General features: G+C 40.3%; 1 protein-coding gene and 1 pseudogene across 1 annotated transcript in view; both read right to left on the bottom strand.

Annotated features, from left to right (window-relative positions):
* The window catches only part of LOC114043369 (Na(+)/H(+) exchange regulatory cofactor NHE-RF3-like), a 102,756-nt gene that overhangs the window by 44,154 nt on the left and 37,513 nt on the right, over nt 1–21,089 (bottom strand). The gene's annotated exons all lie outside the window — the stretch shown is intronic.
* On the bottom strand, nt 4,430–5,509 carry LOC114043372 (annotated as a pseudogene).

The following is a 21,089-nucleotide window of genomic DNA, read 5'->3' as shown; positions in this document are numbered from 1 at the left end:
TGATTCCCCTGATTGTTAGGGCTCTCTTCCCCCTCAAACTACTCTGCACTTATTCATCTACATAAATATTATGACCTTCCATAGAATATAAGTTCTTTGAGGGCAGCAATTATTTTTTCATCTTGTCGTTACATTCCCCATTGCCTAGCACAGTGCCTAGCCCAAACTAGACACTTGAACACTTGCTAAATTGAATTGTGAGTCTGGGTGACTACTAGTCATGCAGCAAGGAAGATTCTTGTTCAAGTATGGTTTGGATTAGGTGGTCTCTGAGGTCCCTTTCAACCCTATTGTTCTATGAGTTGAACTGAATTAGATTCCCTCTCAGTTGGGCTGCATTCCACTTCAGACCCAGGATAATTTAATTTCTTGTCATCCCTCATCACTAACTATCCGATTCAGAAAAGCAAACTGTTCCAGATCCCACACCCACAACCTGACCCTTCCTGTTTCTGTGCTAGATCGAGATAGAAGACCCTTTCATCTCCTGCCCACCAAGCCGCGTCACCACCTTCTAAATTGAGATCGAAACTCACCTGCTGCTGAAGGTCTCAGGATGAATGAGAGGGCTGTGGCTCTGAAGGTCATCTTTGTTTACCTGCTTCCTCAGGGCTCCCCTGACTTTTTTAAAAGTGTCTGCTTGTTTTGGCTGTCCTTCATGACTGGAAGTTCCTCAGGGGTCAGGAGGGAGTCTTCTATTTCTTTTGCATCTGCCCTAATAATGATAATCTCTTACATGGGCATGTTGATAAGACTATCAACACTTTCACATACATATCCCCTGGACCTTATTGTTCTCAGTGTCTTACAGATGAGGAAACTGAGGCTTAGAATGTTCAAAGGGCTTGCTCAGGTGAGCTCATACAACCCTAGAAGGACCACACACACACACACACACACACACACACTCACACACACGACAGGATTCAGAGGTTGTTCAGTCCATATATTTGCCTGAATGGGACTGGGTAGCAAGTATGTGAAGTGAGTAGTAAATGAGGGAGTACCAGGCACCCAGCACCACAGCGAAGGGGAGGCTAAGGTGGGAGGAGGGCAGAGCTACTGCCTGGGTCCAGGCCAGCTAGAATGAATAATTAGGGAATGGAGTGTTGGGTGGGCCTTTAGAGAGAAAAGGCCTATAGCCCCACTCTCAGGGCAGCACCTCATCAAAATCTTTTATAAAACCTTCACTGTAAACCAGAAAGTCACCCACAAAGTGCCAATGTCATGAGGATGAAAGGAGAAAGGCAAGAAAAGCATTTAAAGAGTCAACAGGTACCATTCGAATGTGGATATCCTTGTTCTGTATTTCCAATGAGTCTTGAAAATTCTTTTGTGTTCATTTTATTCTTCATCCTTTTCATTTCTTATGGGCCAGTAATAATCAGTCAATCAACAATCATATATTAACCGACTGCTACGTGGCAGGCACTGAATTACATGCACAAAGAAAAGAAAAAGCAAAAACAGTCCCTTCCCTCAAGAAACTAAAACATTCTAAAGAGGGATACAGCTCAGATAAAACGATACATATGAGATAAATACAGAAGAGAGGGAAAGTAGCCTTAGAAGACAAGTCATTAGCAGCTGCTGGGACATGAAAACTTAATTCTTCCTGGAGTAGGTGACCCTTGAGCTGAGTCTTAAAGGAAGTCAGGGATCTAACAAGGAAAGGTAAGGAGGGAGAGCATTCCAGGCACGAGGGACAGCCAATGCAAAGGCCCAGAGATGGGAGATAAGCACTTTGAATGAGGACTAGCGCATAGGCCACTACATCTAGACCATAGAGTGCTTGGGGAATGCAAAATGCTTTACTCCCATAATATGAAGTAAAGTATTAAAAGACTGGAAAAATAGAAAGCAGCCAAGTTCATATGTGATCCTTGGGGAAATAGGGAGCGACTGGAGTTTGTTAAGTTGGGGGAGGGGTGACATGGTCAGGCTTGCGCTTTAAGAAAATCACTGGCAGCCACGTAAAGGGTTTAATAGTCTATCATATTACGTGCCACAACATGTTTGGTCATTCTCTAATCACCGGACCCACTGTAGAATGACTTCAATGCAGGCTCTCTGTGGCCACAAGCCAGGACTGTAAGGAAATCATTTGCAAAGGGGTGGTTGGGAGATGCGGGCTTTAAAAAGAAGAATTCATTAGTGCTGGAAAAAAAGCTGTAACTCCACCCCAATCTGGATGCTATGGTTTCAAGAAACAGAGCTAGGCCACGGAGAGGAGGTATCTCTTTCTCAATCTGGTTCTATTATCTTATTATCCTATGATGAGGCCTTAGCATGTTGGAGACAGAATAGCTTTACAGATCACCTAATCCAACCTCTTCCTTTTGCAGATGAGGGAATTGAAGCCAAGAGAAGCGATCTGCCCAAGATCACACAGCTAGTTAGTTGTGCTGGAAGTGAGATGTCTCCTGGCCTACCAGGAGAAGGCAAGGAGTATGCACCTACTACTGACATTACTAAAAATTACATTATTAAAAGCCTAGGGATCAAAATGTTCCTTTTAGTCTTTTTTCTGAATTAATTTTAAAGTCTTTTTTCACCTTCCTCTCAGACCTTTCTTGGCTCATCAGATCTCTAAGTGTCCTATGGGTTCCATTTCAGTTTTCAGTCATGTCCAACTCTTTGTGACCCAATTTGGGATTTTTTTTTAAGTTCAAGGATGGACTTTATTTTGTTTTAAAGTCTTTAGGACTATAAATTACAAAGGAAGCAGATCACTACAGTAGAAACCTATTGATAAACACATAATATCTATGTATGAAAACTTAACATAAACTCTACTCACAAGACTATCAGTTACAATGCTCTTCCTTATAAGGCCATTACACTTTCAAATTATATTACACTTCATTTCCTCAAGGTGTACTTTTGATTTTAAATATCAAATTCTTGGCTCTTAATTGCACATGCTAAGATAGGGCATATTTCACAGACGTCCTGGTGACACTGCTTCCAGCTTTGGTGAAGAGTTAATTAAGAACACCTTATTTCAAAATGGTCCCTTAAAATATTGTTTGCCTACCACAAAATTTAAGCTGCCAAAAATGAAGCAACGATCACCGATTCATCTTCTAATGGCTATGCTATGTGTCTAGACAAATTATCAGCAAAGGTTCAAAGTAAAAAAGTAAGCCATCAGAATAAAAAGACTGAGAGCTGGAAATGAAACTCTTTTGGCTTGTGGCAAGAAGAAAATGGCCCCCGGGGTAGATATTGGGCAGATGCTTAAGTCATCCCTGTACAGGCTAAAGAACAAAGACAGTCCAGTTTGGCCAACTGGTCTCATATCAATGCATTTCAATACAACAAACTGGATGACTCTAAGCCAAGAAGACAAACTGAACAGTTATGCTTGCAGTCCCAAAGGAGCTCTTTATAAGCTATAACACACGGGCCACTTAACATAATAAACAATTTTACTGGGTTTAGGACAGGTTTAGGATATTTGTCATTTCTTTACATGTACTCCCTTTAATGATTCTTCTCCTATTCTCTAGAGTGCAAGATACTGTGAATGACAAGACTATTTTAATAATACATTAGTAAGTAGGCCTGGAGATGGTGGCATAATAGATGCTCACCTACTTTCACTGGCTAAAACACTGAATGCAGAAAAGCATGCAATGGAGAGACTTAATTTTCCTCTTTCCACCTCCCTGGTCACATGTGCTGCCTTCATTTTTTTGAATTACTTTCCACCAATTCCTTCACTTACATGTAGGAAACCAAGAAGCAAGGGTAATAGAAATTCTAATTGTAGGCTACTTGGAAACTCTTTGCTTAAACTTCTAATAATGCTACAAAAAAATAAGTGTTAACAGAAACACTCTTTAGTAATATCAACAAAAAAGCGAGCTAATTACCTTAGAATCAATGTTCAGAAATTAACCCTTGAGGTCTTATATAGGAGATTATCATCTGAAGAATGCTCTGAACACCATTGAATACTGCCTTTTCATGTCATACCAAATTACCACACGAGTCACTTGCCTTTTGGCTTTGGATACTTGTTTAATTTGCAAACAGAACATTCATAACAAATCGTTTTTAACCAAATCGTGTCTTATAAACTGTTTATAGAAAACCCAGGGGTAAAATGAACTGTTCATTGTGGAAAGCCTTAAATTACATTATTACAGGTGAAACTACAGGCGGTAGATAATAACTGAAAAAAACTAATGCAACATTAGATTCAAATCTATAGTTCCTGTAGCTACTTAAAACATGGTTTTAAAAACTAAACCCAATATTTTTTCAGTAACCATAGAAAATGGTTAAAATAAATTTGCCATGAAAGCCCTTATATTAAGCTTAATACAGGGGGGTAGGAAGATATAAGAACCAGAAGGACACAGGAGATAAGACATTTTATCTACAGCTCCTGTTTTCTTTACTGAGCTTGTAGTTTCACAATTCAGTCACCTTCTTTCACTTCTGACTCAGATTCTTCTGCATTCTTCAGCCACTTGACAAATTTTTTCATTTGCTCAAGAAACACACTTTCCCCCTTTGCAACATGTGCATCTTTACACTACTCCAAAATGGGCTCTTCATTCAGGACTTCAGCTTTGTTAAAAAAAAAAAAAAAAGCATCACGGTTTTCTCGAAGGTGTTCACGAAGTGAATGATGTTCTAACAGCACTCCTGAATCTTCAGTAACAGAGTCAGCTCAGATTGACTTTGAGTCGTAAAGGCAGCAAGCGGGGGCCACATCGCTTCACGTTCTCGACGGCTCGCTCTGCTCCCGGCTCTTCCTTTTTGTTCCATTCCACAGCGCTCGTTACACTTGACCAGACTACGCCTATAATGAACGAGCTGTTCTGGGATATTGTTTTTCTTCATCTCCTCCATGACACACAAAATCATATCCTTAACTGGATCACCACATGATATTTGTTCTGCAGCTCTTTATCAGCTCCTATGGTTTGCTGGCTCCCAACGTACTCAGAAGGCTCTTTTAGACCTGCTTTGGTAAAATATTTTGTAAAGTGCTCAACACTTTGTTAACAGGAAAAAGTTCCATCAGTCTGTTGTCTATGCTGACTTTCTAAAAACTAGCAGCTACTTCAATGATATCTTTTTCATTTATCCATAATTTAAACAGCTTTACAACAAAGGCCACTGCAACGCCTTCTTTAACCAAATTCTCAATATAAAGGCCATTAGGATTGGATGCATTAAGAGTCTCATTGGCCAGAAGAACCTCAGTAACGTGGCCAATTTGTTCCTTTCAGACTCTAAAAAATCCTTTAAGAATAGCAGCTGCTTTTTAACTTCATCCTCAGATTTCTTTTCAAGATATTTGTATCTCCTGATTAACTTGATAAAAATCTAAGCAAAGGCTCGCCTGGTCTCTAGGTCTTCTTGTGCTGTAAACACACAGACATCATGTCGTCTGCCAGTGTGCCACCTGGGGCCAGCATGCCACCAGCCACCAGAAAGTCAAAGAATATTTCTGCATATCGGAGATAATCAAGTTTTGCCCTAGAAGCATCACAAAATTTTGCTACTGCTTCCAAATCAGTGTCAGTTTCAGTGAAACCTTGAATAATACAGTCCTGAAACTGATTAGGGTCAAATCTCTTTTTTTCATCTTTTTTTTTTCTAGTTTTAAAGTACTGGCCTGATAGTGTTGGCTTTTGATTATTCATAAAATACATCCAAATTTAATGCAGAGAAAAAAGAGCCCGAAATCCCCAAGGAGACAATAACTGGCAGTGGCTCCTCTGAGAGTGGAACTAATGGGGAAGAGGAGGGAGGAGCCCGATCTGGGATTTTCTTGTCAAAGATACTGGAGTGGTTTGCCATTTCCTTCTCCAGCTCATTTTGCAAATGAGGAAACTGAGGCAAAACAGGGTGAAGTGGCTTGCCCAGGGTCACATAAGTTTCTGAGGCCAGATTTGAACTCACGAAGATGAGCCCAGCACTCTGTGTGGAAAAAAAAGTTTTGGCTGGATTCCAAAAGGAGTCCTAAGATCAGCGTTTCACGGGGAAGGAGGTTTCAGAAGCCACTTGCAATGGGAAGCCGGCCTTTTGGGTACATCGCATATGGAAGCTCTGTAACAGGTATGAACTTTATACTTGCTTCAGAGATCAGGTATTTGGTTCAAAGGCCCAAGGATCCCTCCAGATCTGTGAAACATTAACACTTAGACCGGCAACCCAGGGTATTTTGCAAGTCATTACTTCCTTCTTCCCCCCCACTCAGTTTAGGAGCACAATCCAATCAATAACCACCCTTCTTGGGATTCCCCCAACCTCCCCACATTACGTTTCACAGAAATAAAAACTTGAGGAGGAGAAGGAAGACATATCACACTGTGGACCGCTGGGAAGAGAACCCAACATTTTGCTACGTGGTCTGCTGTAGTGGAGGGGTCTATGGAGGGGCCACTGCACCATTCCACAGTGGTAGTCTGTTGGCATTAGGAAGTGGCTCTAGAAAGCTATCCAGGATCAATAAACCTTGTAACACTACAGTCACAGACAGCCAAGTCCTCACGTGCTTCCAGAGCATAGGGGGAGAGGGGAAAAGAGGAGGAGAATAAGCATTTGTACAACACCTACTTCATGCCAGTCACTGTGCTAAGCATTTTACAAATGAGTCGTTGGATCCTGCCAGCATACCACCTGAGAGAGGTGTTATTATTATCCATACAATTTTACAGTTGGGGAAACTGAGGCAGATAGGTTATGATTTGCACAGTCACACAACTGGTAAATGTATGAGGCTGGATTTGACTTCAGGCCCAGCTGTCTATCTATGAGGCAGGAAGAACTACAAAGACTCCATGGAGACCCACAGCAACAGCTCTTCTCCTTGCTTCCAACCAAAGGTCACACTAATTCCATGGAAGAGCAGAGGACAGATCTCCTTGTCCCTTAGGACCCTACACCTGACAAGATGGTTTTTATGTTTATGTTGGCCACCAGGAGACTCAAGGATGAAGAATCAATGAGACAGAACTCAGAAACTAGAGTTAGCCTAGCACTTAAGCAGAGTAGGCATTTTCCTGCGGTCTGACAGGAATGTATTTTCCTCCTCTCAAATACCAAGGTGTCTATAACTCTACCTATTAACACTCATTCTTTTATGTTAAGCATTGCCTGATCTCTGCTCCTTTGTTAATGTAAATACCATTAGGTAAAACATTAAGTCACTAACCCCATTCTATAAGAGCACAGGGGACTACAAGAAAGGGCATTCTTGGTGCGAAGTGGGTGGGGAGAGAAGGGAAGAAAGGGCACAGAGAAAGTAAAGACATATTTCATTAGCCTCACAATTTTGCCAAGGATCACTTTTGGCAGGACACTCAAAATGTCCTGTCTGCATTAATGGGCTGAGTTCTGTGAGTCTTTGTTAACTTTGCACTGGTAATCAGCCCTTTTGGATTGAGAAGGTTAAACTTGATGAATGTATGTTGGGGGTCAGTGAATCAATTTTCCAACCCAGGTTGGTTAAAGAAGACAGACACAGAGGTCCATAGCCACTGGGGACAGGACCTAGACAGAAACACCATGCAAAGCATTCCATTGCAAGTAAAGGTTGTGTAGTAGGGTAAGAAGAGATCAGAATCCAGCAAAGATAATCTAAAACTTTGCAGAAAATAGATATAGGTGTGAAATGGCAGCTTTGTTGCTCACTACCCAGTTCCAGGTCACACAGCTAGGACTGTCTGAGGGAAGGACCTGCACCTAGGGGTAGTGTTCCAGGATGAAGAGTGGTTACAGGTTCTAAGCTGTGTATCAAGCAATGAGCAAGTTTAGAAGTAAGCAGCAAAAAAATGTGAAGGAAGGTGGCCTAGCCATACCAGATCTCAAACTGTATTACAAAGCAACAATCATCAAAACAATCTGGTACTGGCTAAGAAATAGAGTGGTGGGTCAATTTACTACAACGATACATTATAGTAAATGGCCTCAGTAATTCAGTGTTTGATAAACCCAAAGATCTAAGCTTTTGGGACAAAAACTCATTACTTGACAAAAATTGCAGGGGAAACTGGAAAACTGTATGGCAGAAATTATGTGGAGAACAATATCTTACACTGTATACCATGATAAGGTCAAAATGAATACATGATTTAAACATAAAGGGCAATACCATAAGCAAATTAGGAGAGCATGGAATAGTTTACCTGCCAGATCTATGCATAAAGGAAGAATTTAAGACCAAACAAGATACAGTGAGCATTATGAAATGTAAAATGGATATTTTTTGATAATATAAAATTAAAACATTTTTGCACAAACAAAATCAATGCAACCAAAATTAGAAGGAAAGCAGAAAACTGGGGGGGGGTTTGAGGACTTTTACAGCATGTATCTCTGATAAAGGCTTCATTTCTCAACTACATAGAGAACTGAGTCAAATTTATAAGAATATGAGTCATTCCTCAATTGACAAATGGTCAAAGGATATAAACAGGCAGTTTTCAGACAAAGAAATCAAACTACCTATAGTCATATGAAAAAATGCTCCAAATTGTTACTGATTAGAGAAATGCAAATTAAAACAACTCTAAAGTACCACCTCACACCTATCAGTTGCAAATATGACAGAAAAGGAAAATGGTAAATGTTGGAGAGGATGTGGAAACCAGGGAACTAATGTTGGCAGAGTTACGAACTGATCCAACCATTCTGGAAAGCAATTTGGAACTATGCCCAAAGGGCTATAAAATTTTGCATACTTTTTGACCCAGCAATACCACTACTTGGACTGTATCTCAAAAAAAAATTATAAAAGAGGGAGGGAACCTTTTCGTGCAAAAATATTTATAGCAGCTCTTTTTGTAGTGGCTAAGAATTGGAAATTGAGGGGATACTCATCTTTTGGGGAATAACTAAACAAGTTGTGGTATATGATTGTAATGGAATAGTATTGTGCTATAAGAAACGACAACCAGGATGATTTAAAAAAAAAAACTGAAAAGATTTACATGAATTGATACAGAGTGAAGTAAGCAGAACCAGGAGAACACTGTACACAGTAACAGCAATATTGTCCAATGAATAACTGTGAATAACTTAGCTATTCTCAACAATACAATGATCCAGGACAATCCCAAAGAACTCATGATGAAAAATGCTATCCAGCTCCAGAGAAAGAACTGATGGCGTCTGAATACAAATTAAAGCATTCTTTCTTTTTTCCTTCTTCCCTCCCTTCCTTTTCTTTTTCTTTCTTTCTTTCTTTCTTTCTTTCTTTCTTTCTTTCTTTCTTTCCTTTCTTTCTTTCTTTCTTTTTTTCTTTTTTCTTTCTTCCTTCCTTCCTTCTTTCCTTTCTTTCTCTGTCTCTTTCTTTCTTTCCAAGTTTTCTTCCACAAAATGACTAACACAGAAATGTTTTACATGATTGTATATGTATAACCCATATCAGATTGCTTACTGTCTCAAGGAGGGAGAAGGGGAGAGAGGGAGAAGATTTGGAACTCAAAAAAAATTTTAAATGAATGTTAAAAGTTGATTTTACATGTAACTGATGAAAAAATTTTTTTATATTGCCCTTAATAGCATTTCATTTTTCCAATTACATATAAAGATAGTTTTTAACATTCATTTTTGTAAAATTTTGAGTTCCAAGTTCTTTTCCCTCTCTCCTTTCCCTCCCCCCTCCCCAAGGCAGCAAGCAATCTGATATAGGTTATACATGTACAATTGTGTCAAACATATTTCCACATTAGTCATGTTGTAAAAGAAGAATCAGAACAAAAGGGGAAAACCACGAGAAAGAAAAAAAGTGAAAATAGTATTTCCCACATCCCCTCCAACATCTATCATTTTCCTTTCCTGTCATATTAGCCAATCTGATAGGTGTGAAGTGGTACCTCAGGGCTGTTTTAATTTGCATTTCTCTAATCAATAGTGATTTAGAGCAAAAAAATAAAATATTTTTAAGAAATTTTTTAAAAGCAAGCAGCAGCTGTGAGGTTCTGACCCAAGGAGTACAGCACAGTCTTAGTTCCAGTCTCCAGCCAAGTTGAAGTTTGAAGTTAGAATAGCCAGGGCAGAAATTCCAGAACAAAGAGGAATCTACAGTTCTGTGGGTCTGAACCAGTAGAGCTTTTCAGTTGCAGATGAGTCCAGAGGTGGTCTACTGGAACAACAGGGGTAAGCCCAAAGGAATGTTGCTCAGATCCAAACCTAGGTCAGAGACTTGCTGAGCTCAGACCAAAGGGCAACTCTCAGACTATGCTGTGGATTAAGTCACTTTGGAACCACTGAAATCTTGGAGGTACCCAGTCTGAGCTGTCTCTGAGATCCTAGAATGATACAATGCTCAATGCTCCAAGAAAGCAGCAGTAGGACCAGCCCAGATATTCCTTGCAAAACTTCACAGAGCCCAGACCTAACCTAAAGTCCAGAAAATAGGCTAGAAGAATAAGCAGACAAAAAAAGGATCTCACCATAAAGAGCAGGTCACTCAAGGTCACTCAGTACTCATATCCAGAAAGAAAAGGATAATTCCAAAATATTTACAAGCAAAGCCTCAAAGAAAAACATAGCTTGAGCACAAGTTCAACTAGAATTCTTGGAAGAGATGAAGCAAAAGGCTTTTTATTTTTTTTTTAAAGGGAAAATAAGCAAGGGCCATGGAAGAAAGAATTGGCAAGGAAATTAACAACTTGGCACAAATGATACAAAACATTACCCAAGCAACAAACTACCTAAAAATTAGAATAGACAAAATATAAGATAATGATTCCATGAAACAAGAAATGCTAAAAACAAAGTCAAAAGACTGAAAAAATAGAATAAAATGTAAGGTATCCTATACCAAAAAAAATTATTTGGAAAACACATTAAGGAGAGATAATTTAGGAATCACTGGATTACTTGAAAACCATAACAAAAAGGAGCCTAGAAATAATATTTCAAGAAATCATAAAAGAAGACTGTCCAGATACCTTAGAACCAGAGGACAAAGTAGAAATAGAATCCGCTGGTCACCTCCTGAAAGGAACACAAAAATGAAAAGTCCCAGAAACATTATAGGTAAAATTCAGGGCTTCCAGGCCAAAGAAAAAAATACTTCAAACAGCCAAAAAGAAAGAATTCAAGTACCAAGGACACAGTCAGGGTTACACATGATTTAACAGCTACTGCTGTAAAGGAACTGAGCCTTTGGAAGATGACATTTCATAAAGCAAAGAATATAGACTTACAACCAAGAAAAACTTACCCAGCAAAACTATATATAATTGTACAAGGGGTAAAAACAGACCTTTATTGAAATAGAAAATTTCCAGCATTTCTGATTAAAAGAGCAGAGCTGCATAGAAACTGTGAAGTGCAAACTTAGTAATCAAGAGAAACATAAAAAGGTAAACATGAGCAAACAATCATAAGACACTAAGCAAAGATAAATTATACATTCTAATATGAGGAGATGATACACATGCACCCTCAGAATCATCATAATTAGATGTCATAAAAGGAGTCTACTTAAGCCAAAGACCTGGGATTAATGCTATTATGTTTTGATGATCTTAAAAGAATAGAAATGTAGGGGAAGAGGAATACAGTTGAGGGGCAAGGGAGGGGAAGGTTAGGGAAAATTATCCCACTTAATCAGGTTTCATGAGTAGAAGGCTACACAAACAAGAAGGAAGGGGCTGAGGATGCAGCTGACATTTGAACCTCACTCTCATCTGAAGTTATCAAAGGATGGAAAATACCCACACACAATGGGGTACAGAAATCTATTTTAATTATCAGGGAAATAGTAAGGAAAGGAGACAAGGAAGATGGGGGATAACCAGGAGGATACATTAAGGGATAGATTCATCCTAAAATTAAAAAAAAAAACACTAAGGATATAGAAAAAAATATTTATAGCAGTTCCTTTTGTGGAGGCAAAGAATTGGATACTAAGGGGGTACCCCTAGTTGGGGAATGGATGAACAATTTATAGTATATAAATGCGATGGAATACTATTGTGCTGTAAGAAATGATGAAGAGGATGGTTTCAAAGAAACCACAAAAATTTGTATGAACAGATACAGAATGAAGTGAGCAGAACCAGAAGAATGGCTTATACAGTAACAACAATATTGTAAAGACAACTTTGAAAGACTTATGAATTCTGATCAATGCAATAACCTGCTATGATTCTAGAACATTCAATAAAAACCACCTCCTGATAAACAGGTGATGGATTCAGAATGCAGACTGAGATGCTTTTGTGGACATGGTCAATGTAGGAATTTGGTTTACTGGAATCTGACTACACATGTTGGTAATAGGGGTTTTGTCTTTCTTTCTCAAGGGAGCAGTGTGGAGGTAGGAGGAAGAGAAGGTGGATTTTTGTTGATTGGTTAAAAAAAATGTTTTTAATTAAAAAAAAAAAGTACATAGGAGGAATGTCTGGTCCAAGGAACAGCAAAAGAGGCCAGTGTCACTGGACTGCAGAGTTTGTGAAGGGAAATAAGGTGTAAGTCTCACTGTAAGACATAAAGGGTGTCAGAATTCAGAGTTACAAACAAAAACAAAAGGCAAATGCACAAAGTTTCAGCAAACAATGAGAGGAACTTGAAATCCTAACTCAAGAGGTAAATTTGTATCACTTGCATGTATCACTGGATTTTAATGGGAGAAAAATCATGACTAGAACATTACTTTGAATGGGTATACCTGATGCAAAAGAAAAAAGATTCATAAAAAGGAAGTGGTGGGGGGGAAGGGGAGATGAATAGCATTCTATATTAAGAAGGTATACTCATAAGAAAATCCAAGAACCATAGTAGGGTAGCATGACGGAAAATATTTGGGTGAAGGTCACTGGAGGGAGAAATAGAAGCAATTTTGTCATTGGAGTATACTACAGATCACCTGAAAAGAAAGAGGAAATAAGTGAAGAGTTCGGGAAACATACATCCCTGGGAGAAAAGGAAGCTAATAACTTCTCAAATTTGCTTTAGTGCTAATTTTATCCTTCAAAATGCAGTACATAATGTGGGCTCACTTTCCCAAGCCCTACTTGTTCAGACAGGATAGGTTCCCAGGGGAAAGCTTCCTGTCTTAGGATTCTAGGAGTAACCCTGAAAGGTTTGGGGAGTAGTGATCTAAGGCTATTACTCATGAGCCCCAACTTGTGTGCTCCTCGATTGATTACTAGTTGATATTAATTAGCTTTAACTCATTTTTAAAATGTCACTATTTATAAGGTGGTATAGTAAGAACAGTTGGTACAAACCATCCCTCCAGATGAGAGGCATGCTCTTCCACAAATACATAAAGATTCTAACAGAAAGTAGACTTAGGCTTAGAAAGCATATGTGTCAAAGGGATAATTCTCAGCTCCCAGTTGTGAGAAGTACCTTTCTCACCTTCATGAAGTCCTCATAAAGTTCTTCTTATGTATGGGATAGCTTTCTGCTGGGTTCTTTCTGTAGTCATGGAACTCCTTTTCCTCTAATTTGTCTTCAATGTGTTTCCAGGCTCCCAATGCACATGCTGACACCAGCCATCACTGTTTTGGGGACACTGACTATTATAGTCACAAATCATCTAACCTTTCAAAGTTTTCAAGGCTTTCCTCTGGTCAGTGGGTGAGAGCAAGGAAACAAAGGCTCTCTGTCTTCCTCTTGTCCTCTCCAAGGGATTTTCTTTCAGGGGTTTTGGTAAAGTGTTTCCACCACTGCGCTGACTCAACCCTGGGATGCTAAGTTTTGAACTGGTTTGCTATTTTATCCAAGCTCCACAGGGAATGATCAGTCTACTCAATCAATCCCAATATACTTCCAATGTAGCATCATTTCATTTCATCCAATGGCTGTAACCATTTTCCTCCTTCCAAAATGATATGACTTTTGTGGAACTAGTTGAATGCCTTAGATTTATTGCATGATTCAATAGAGATGTTCTCATTTGATAAAAATATCAGGGTATAAAGCATCTTCTAAGTTATTTTAAGCAGGGTGGGCATGATTGAATGATTGATTCAATTCACTCTCAATTTTACAAAAAGATGGAAATTCTATTCTGGCTTTTATTATCACTAAAAGAAAGGTACTGGTTTCCAGGGCAAAAATGACAGCAGCCCTGGAGGGAAATGACCACTCTATCCTAGAGTTAATGATAAAGAAAGGAAAGGAAATCTAGGCATAATCTGACTTGTACCTAGGGAAATCATATTTAAAAGAGTTCAGGAGAAAGATAGGGAGGAACCCACAAATTAAAACATTGTAAGGGAAGTCAACCCAGGAAAAATGGGAGATGCTCAAGAATGAAAATTTGAAGATATGAAGGAAAACAATTTTAGTAAAAAGAATAACTGGGATTTTTCTGAAGAGCCCAATGTGGATGTACAGGGATCTCACCAACCAACTTCTGTTTTTAAAAATAAATGTTCAAAAATAAAAGTTAGCCCAGGTAACATCCATGGTCATATAAAAATAGTGTAAGGAATGTTATAACTCAGAGTATGTAAGCTAAGGCTAGTGAAGAAAGAAAAGGACAATGACTCCCATTTTAGCTATAATGGGGGGAATATCCTAAAAAAGGGATTGGTCCTGTCCTTGGAGTAGAGGGGCTGATGATAATTGACATCAAAGAGAAGGTGGAATTGCTCAATTTTTTTTGTTTTGTTTCTGTTTTCTTTGCCAAGGAGAATGACCTTTACACTAGAAATGAGAGAACAAAAATAATCAGTTAATCAGGAAGTTGATACCCAAGATAAATAAGGAGATAGTAAGAGAGCACCTGGTTTAAGTCACCTGGCTCAGATGAATTATATTCTCAGGAACTAAAAGATATAGCAGAAGTGACTGCTGAGCCACTGACAGTGATATTTGAAAGATCATGGAAAATAAATGAGGAACCACAAGATTTGAGAACTAAGTGACCCAATTTGCAAAAAAAATAAAAAATAAAAAATATATACATATATAGTTTATCTAGATTTTAACAAAGCATTTGATAAAGTATCTCATATTCTTCTTGTGGAAAAGAGAGAAATAGATTATAGGATAATACAATTAGATGGAGAACCTGATTGGATGGCCAGAGTGGCAATTAATAATTCAATGTCCATGTGGCAAAGAGTTTCTAGTGGAGTTCCCCAGGGACTTGTGCTTGACCCTGTGCTGTTTAATATTTTAATCAATGACTTGGATAAAAGCATAAATGGTATTGTTGTTGTTCAGTCACATCTGATTCTGTGACCCCATTTGGGGTGTTCTTGGCAAAGATACTGGAGTGGTTTGCCATTTCCTTCTCCAGCTCATTTTACAGATAGGACGCTGAGGCAAACAGGGAGAAGTGATTTGCCCAGGGTCACACAGCTTGTATGTTACCTTCAAATCGGAGGCCAGATATGAACTCAGGTCTTCCTGACTCCAGGCCATGTGCCCCATCCACTGCACCACTAGCTGCCAAATATGCAGAGGACACAAAGCTAGGAGGGATAGCTAGTACAATTTGGGCTACTCCCCTAACCAATACATACTCAAGGGATAAGATCACATTGTGAGTGGCTACTTCTGAAACTATGTAATTTACACTGAGTTCCCAGGATCTCCTCCTCTCCAGACCTGGCTCTCTTCTCTCCTACCAGGGGTCCTATTCTTTGAAGCTGTTTCTTCTTCCAAGTGACTCTCTATGTCTGTGTCAATTTTGGGTGTGTGTCTCTGATCTGTTGGATGGAATGTCTTCTACTGCTCAAGTAGTCCCCTCTTCAAAGCTACATGGCCAAAATGGGGGTGGGGGGCAGGATCAAGAGGGGAGGAAAGAGAGAAATTCCCTCCTTCCCTCTCTACAGGAGTCTGCTACATTAGCAGCTCCCGCTTGAAATCTCTCCTACTTTATCAAACTGATGAAATTCCTCTGGGACTTCACTATTTAAAGCCTCCAGGAGTTTGGCTAGTTTGTTTGCTCAACCAATGAATTTGTTCCCTTCTTGCCTCAATTAGGGAGGTGTTCCATCATGTATGGAATCTCATCATCTATGACTGTATCAAATAAGAGGGGACAGGGAGAATCACATACCTTCCCCACCCCTTACAGTACTTCGCATATGGTAGGCACTTAATAAATATTTACTGAAATGAATTTTAAAAAAAGGAAGTCACTGTGGGCTACAGGTGGGGTGGGGACAAGATCAAGGAAAGGCCTGAAAAAGAGGGGACAGAGGTTAGGAGGATATTAAGGAGATTAGCCTGTGACAGTAGCTGAGGAATAGAGGAACATAAAGATTTCATAAGATGAAGCCATATTCAAGGAAAAGTCTTAACTGTTAGGATGAAGAATTTGGATTTGATCCAAAAGGCCTTAGGAATCTACTGCTGTTTCTTGAGCTGGTGAGTAAGGGCTAAGTTAAAAACTGACTTCAGAAAAATTTCTCTGGCAGTGACAGTAGAATAGACAGAAGTAGGGAGCAAAGGAGAAAGGATGAAGCCTGGGAAAGCTCAGTATCTGCCTGGAGGCTTATCATAATCTCTACCCAAGGTACTTTAAGAACTTAGTATCTAAGGAACTTTGAAGCTTACGCAATAAACTCTTTGTGTACCCACACTGGGGCTGAATTACTGGGTTATCTTTACATATCTGGCCTGGGTTGTAACAATTTTAATTATTTTATAGCAAGTATCTCTGAATGTCCTTATTCCAATTAATATGCTTACCCTACAACTATATCACAGAGATAGATAAGGATTTATCTCCATTTCAGAAAAGGGCAGGAAGAGGGCCACTGAATTCCTGATTATCCCATAGCCAGCAAGTAAAGGAGCAAAAGTCAGGCCCAACCTCTAGCCCTAGGGTCTATAATCCAAAGTACTCAGGGCCGTTTCCTTTCTTCCTTTATTCCTTCCTTTTCTTTCTCTTCTTCATTCCTTTCTTTCCTTCTTTTTCTTCCTTCCTTTTCTTCCTTTTCTCCCTTCCTTTTTTTCTTTTCTTCCTTCTTTCCTGCCTTCATTTTTTCTTCCTTCCTTTTCTTCCTTCTTGGAGAATACTATTTTTAAGTCTTCCAAAATTGTCAGTTGGTCAATGAACATGGATGAAGTCACTGCCCTCCTTCCAACCCAAGATCTGGGGCTCCTGGACATAAGTCATTCTGCTCCTGGGAGCCCAAGGCTCAAGGCTTGGTTTCCCCAAAGGTGTCCCTGACACTGAGCCTGCTGGACTGGTGAGGAAGGGTTCCCCTGCCTCCATGGCCTTGAAGACTGCATCATATCCCAGTATCCCATGCCCTTCCCTTTAAAGATCCCAGACACTAGGAAGAGCTCCTCTGAGGAAGGGATGTTCTGCAGGGGCTTTGATCTTCTAGGCAGAACCAGAAGGGTGATTTATGGAAGCTTTTTGTGCTGATCTGTGATTCCATCAACACACACACACACACACACACACATATATAGTTTTAATGTGTAATAAAAGATATTACTATATGTTAAAGTGCATTACTGGAATGAGAGGCTTTCAATCGGAGTGAGTAAATAAAGGTTTCTCACCTGTTTCTGAGAGGTTACTTACTGTCCCTTGCTCTAGAGACTCAGCCCATGAAATCACATATGGAACAACCTGCTCTTTCTTTTCTTTCTTCCCTTCTTTCCTTCCTTCTAAGGGAGTACTATTTTTACAAGTCTTACAAAATCAACATTGGGTCAGTGAGCGTTGATTCAGTGCCCATTCCATACAAACTCTAGGATCATAGGGTTTGGAGCAGGAAGGAATCTAAGAAGTCATCTAATCCAATTCCCTTTTTTTTTTTTTTTACAGATGAGGAAGCTGAGGCCTAAACAGATGACATTCCTAAGGCCACAAACAAGCAGTAAAGCCAGGGTTCAAAGCCAGGGCCTCTGCAGATCCATAACTGAGAAATATTTCTTCCAAGGCAGAAACAGTTGAGGGAAGGAGGGGAGGGAGAGAACACGAGAAAGTCTGACTGAGGTTGCACTAGAAAAATGGGTAATTTAATTCTTGAGCCTCTGGTGTCGGAGAAGAAGGCCGGTCTAGAAGAGGGATGTTTTGGGGACAGGCCCCAGGCTTTCGTTCTTCACCAGTCCCTGAGGGTAAGCAGGACAGACCACACCTTTTCCCAGGGAGACTCTGCCCATGGTCAACCCAAGAGCAGCTGGGCCATATGACTCTAAACCAGAGGAAGACCAGGACACGAGAAGAAGGAACCCTAGTGACCATGGCATGGGTATGTCCTGGCAGGAAGGAAGCAACCCCCATCTCAATATTGGTAAGCTAGGACAAAGCCCCATTTTTCCTTGGGATAATTATAGCTTCATTCCTACAAATCCAGTGTTCCCTGGTACTTGCCTATGTAAAAAGAAGCCATGAACACTATTTCCCCTAAGGAACTTACCATACATTTCAGAAGAGAAAGCAGAGGAACCAGAATCGTCATGGACCACCAACGTAGCACCATATCCCAAAAGGAAAAATCACAGGACACGCTGAGCTGGTGAGTGCAGTAGGCAATCAGGAAGAAGCTGTTCCCGGGGAACAGGGTTAATCAGGCTAATCTTCTTGGAGGAGATAAGTTTTAAAACTGGTATTAAAGGTGAGAACGGACATCACTTGCTGGCCAGTGCTCAGGGAGGTCCGCCTGAGCATGATTTCTGGCACGTATGAAAGCATAGACTGGGACACAGCAAGCCGAGTGTGGGGGAGGCGGGGTGAGAAGCAGATTGTCTTGGCTGGAGTCAGAGCCATACCTGGGTCAGGAAGATCAGGGCTTGGCCACTGGGCAGGGTGGGGGACAGGGAAGGGAAGAGAGGAAAGGGGAAGGGGGAGGGGGGAGATACAAAATGTAGAGGACCACTGACAGTACTTCTAGTTCCTCAGCAACTAGAAACAACTAAGCCAGGAATAAATAAACTTTCCCCATCATTAAAGGGTGTCCTGGAGCCTCCTTCTGATTATGTCTTGATGATGATGATGATGATGATGATGGTGATGGTGATAATGATGATGATATACAACTTGCTACTCCTTTTAAATATATAATAAAGTTATCATGTAAATTTCTTTTTTTCCCCTTTTTTCTCTTCCTTCCCCCGCCCTAGAGAGGGCCGCCATTAGACACAAATATGTGTGTATACCATATATATGTATATACACTATATAGATACCATATATACTATATATACATATATATGCAAAATCATTCTATACCTACTTTTACTTTGACACATATACTTTTATATATACTTTTACATACACATATATACACTATGTATACATATATATGCAAAATCATTCTATACGTACTTTTACTTATCAGTCTTTAAAAGTTGACTTGAAATCTTTGTGTGTTTGTGTGTCTATATGTGTCCATGTGTCTGTGTGTGTGTGTGTGTGTGTGTGTGTATGACACTTGTCCTAGACATATTACTTGCTGGTTACAACTTTGGTTGGAGAGAAGAGATGGTAAAGGTTATATCAGAAAAAAGGGGTTGAAAAGCAAAGGCACAGTTTGAAGAAGCCAGTTAATGAAGGACTCCGCCTTCCCTGAAGTTTGCTTTTGCTCCAGCAAGCCCAAGGAGGTCCTAAATAGTCTTTGCACAGTTTTGGGAAGGTTAATGTTAGGTGTGGAAGGGTTAAGAGCTATACTACCATTTAAGGAGGGCACCCAGAGAATTCATCTCACTATTTCCCATCCAGCTGTTTTCCTGGACTTCATGATCCCAAGATGAAATCAGCTCTGAAATTCAAACCTCCTCAGAACTCCCTGTCCCTAGGACCCCTTCCTCTCCTGATTGCAGAAGGTGGGGGTGGACATACAGGGCTCTTCCTGGATCCTCCATCTAAGGAGGCTGCCCAAAGCAGCCAGCCACGTTGTCATTTCCCACTTGGCAAAAAGTAGCCTCTTTCTCCCTGCTCTCCCTCCACCTCCTCCCCAGCTTTTTAACTTCTTTTCATGTGTCTTCCCCCATTAGAGCATGAGCTCCTTGAGGACAGGAATTGTCTTATGCCTTTCTTGTATCCCCAGCATTAGCACAGTCCTTGGTACATAGTAGGTGCTTAATAACTATTTAGTAATTGACTTGACTAAGAATCTAAGTCAGCAACAGTGTATAAATTTGCCTGAAGAAACTGAATGAAAGCAGAGAAGTCCATTCAATCAAGCAATCAAAAAGCATTTATTCAGTGCTTATTATGCTCCAGGCACTGTGTGCTGCACTAGGGATACAAAAAAAGGGGAAGAAAAAAACAACCTGTCCCTGCCCTCAAGAAGCTCACATTCCACTGGGAGAGACAACACGAGAAAGACAAGGTCCACAGGAGATAAACAATGTATCGAAGGTAGTCTGGAAGGGAAGGTGATAGCAGCAAGGGGCACTGGGAAAGGCTTCTTGGGAGCCGGGATTTGAGCTGAAACTTGAAAGAAACCAGGGAAACCTGGGGGAAGAAGTGTGGAGGCAGGGCATTCAAAGGCCAAGCTGGGCTTGAGGTAAGAGCCTGGCCCAGGGTAGTGACAGGGGGAAAACCCAGGCATGTGGGCACAGTGGGCATGCTGGGGGTGGTATCCAGGGGATGACAAAGAAGGCAATCGATCTGAGAACATGCAGCCCCAAGATGAGCTGCACAACCCCCAACCTCTGGCCCAATCCCTAAGTCTTAGAAATGACCATTAAAGTACCATTAAGTCCTCCAAAGGAAAAGCACCAACAGAATAAATGAGTTGAATAGTCTCATACGTTTTATAAAATTTCTCTACCAAAGAACCAAGGCAGCCAGGTGGCCAAGTGGATAAAACACTGGGCCTGGAGCCAGGAAGACTTGATCTCAAATATAACCTTAGACCCTGAGCAGGTCACTTTAAACGCTGTCTGCCTCAGTTTCCCCACCTGTAAAGTATAATAATAGCACCTCTCTCCCAGGGTTGTTGTGAGAACAAAAATATGATATATTTGTAAAGCACTTTGCAAATCTTAAAAATGCTAGATACGATTGTTCCCTCAAACTTTACGCAATGTCTCGTATCTCCCTCAAACTCTCTATTTCCTAAATTCAATTTAGCACACATGGATTGAGCGCCCCTCACCTAGCACCGTGCTCAGTGCCAGGAGGGATACAGGAGACATTGGACTGCCCTCATGGTTGTTGGGGGAGGGATGAC

Source organism: Vombatus ursinus, unplaced genomic scaffold (assembly GCF_900497805.2).
Source record: "Vombatus ursinus unplaced genomic scaffold, bare-nosed wombat genome assembly UNPS02014768.1, whole genome shotgun sequence".
NCBI lineage: Eukaryota > Metazoa > Chordata > Mammalia > Diprotodontia > Vombatidae > Vombatus > Vombatus ursinus.
This window is presented reverse-complemented; position numbering and strand designations above follow the sequence as displayed.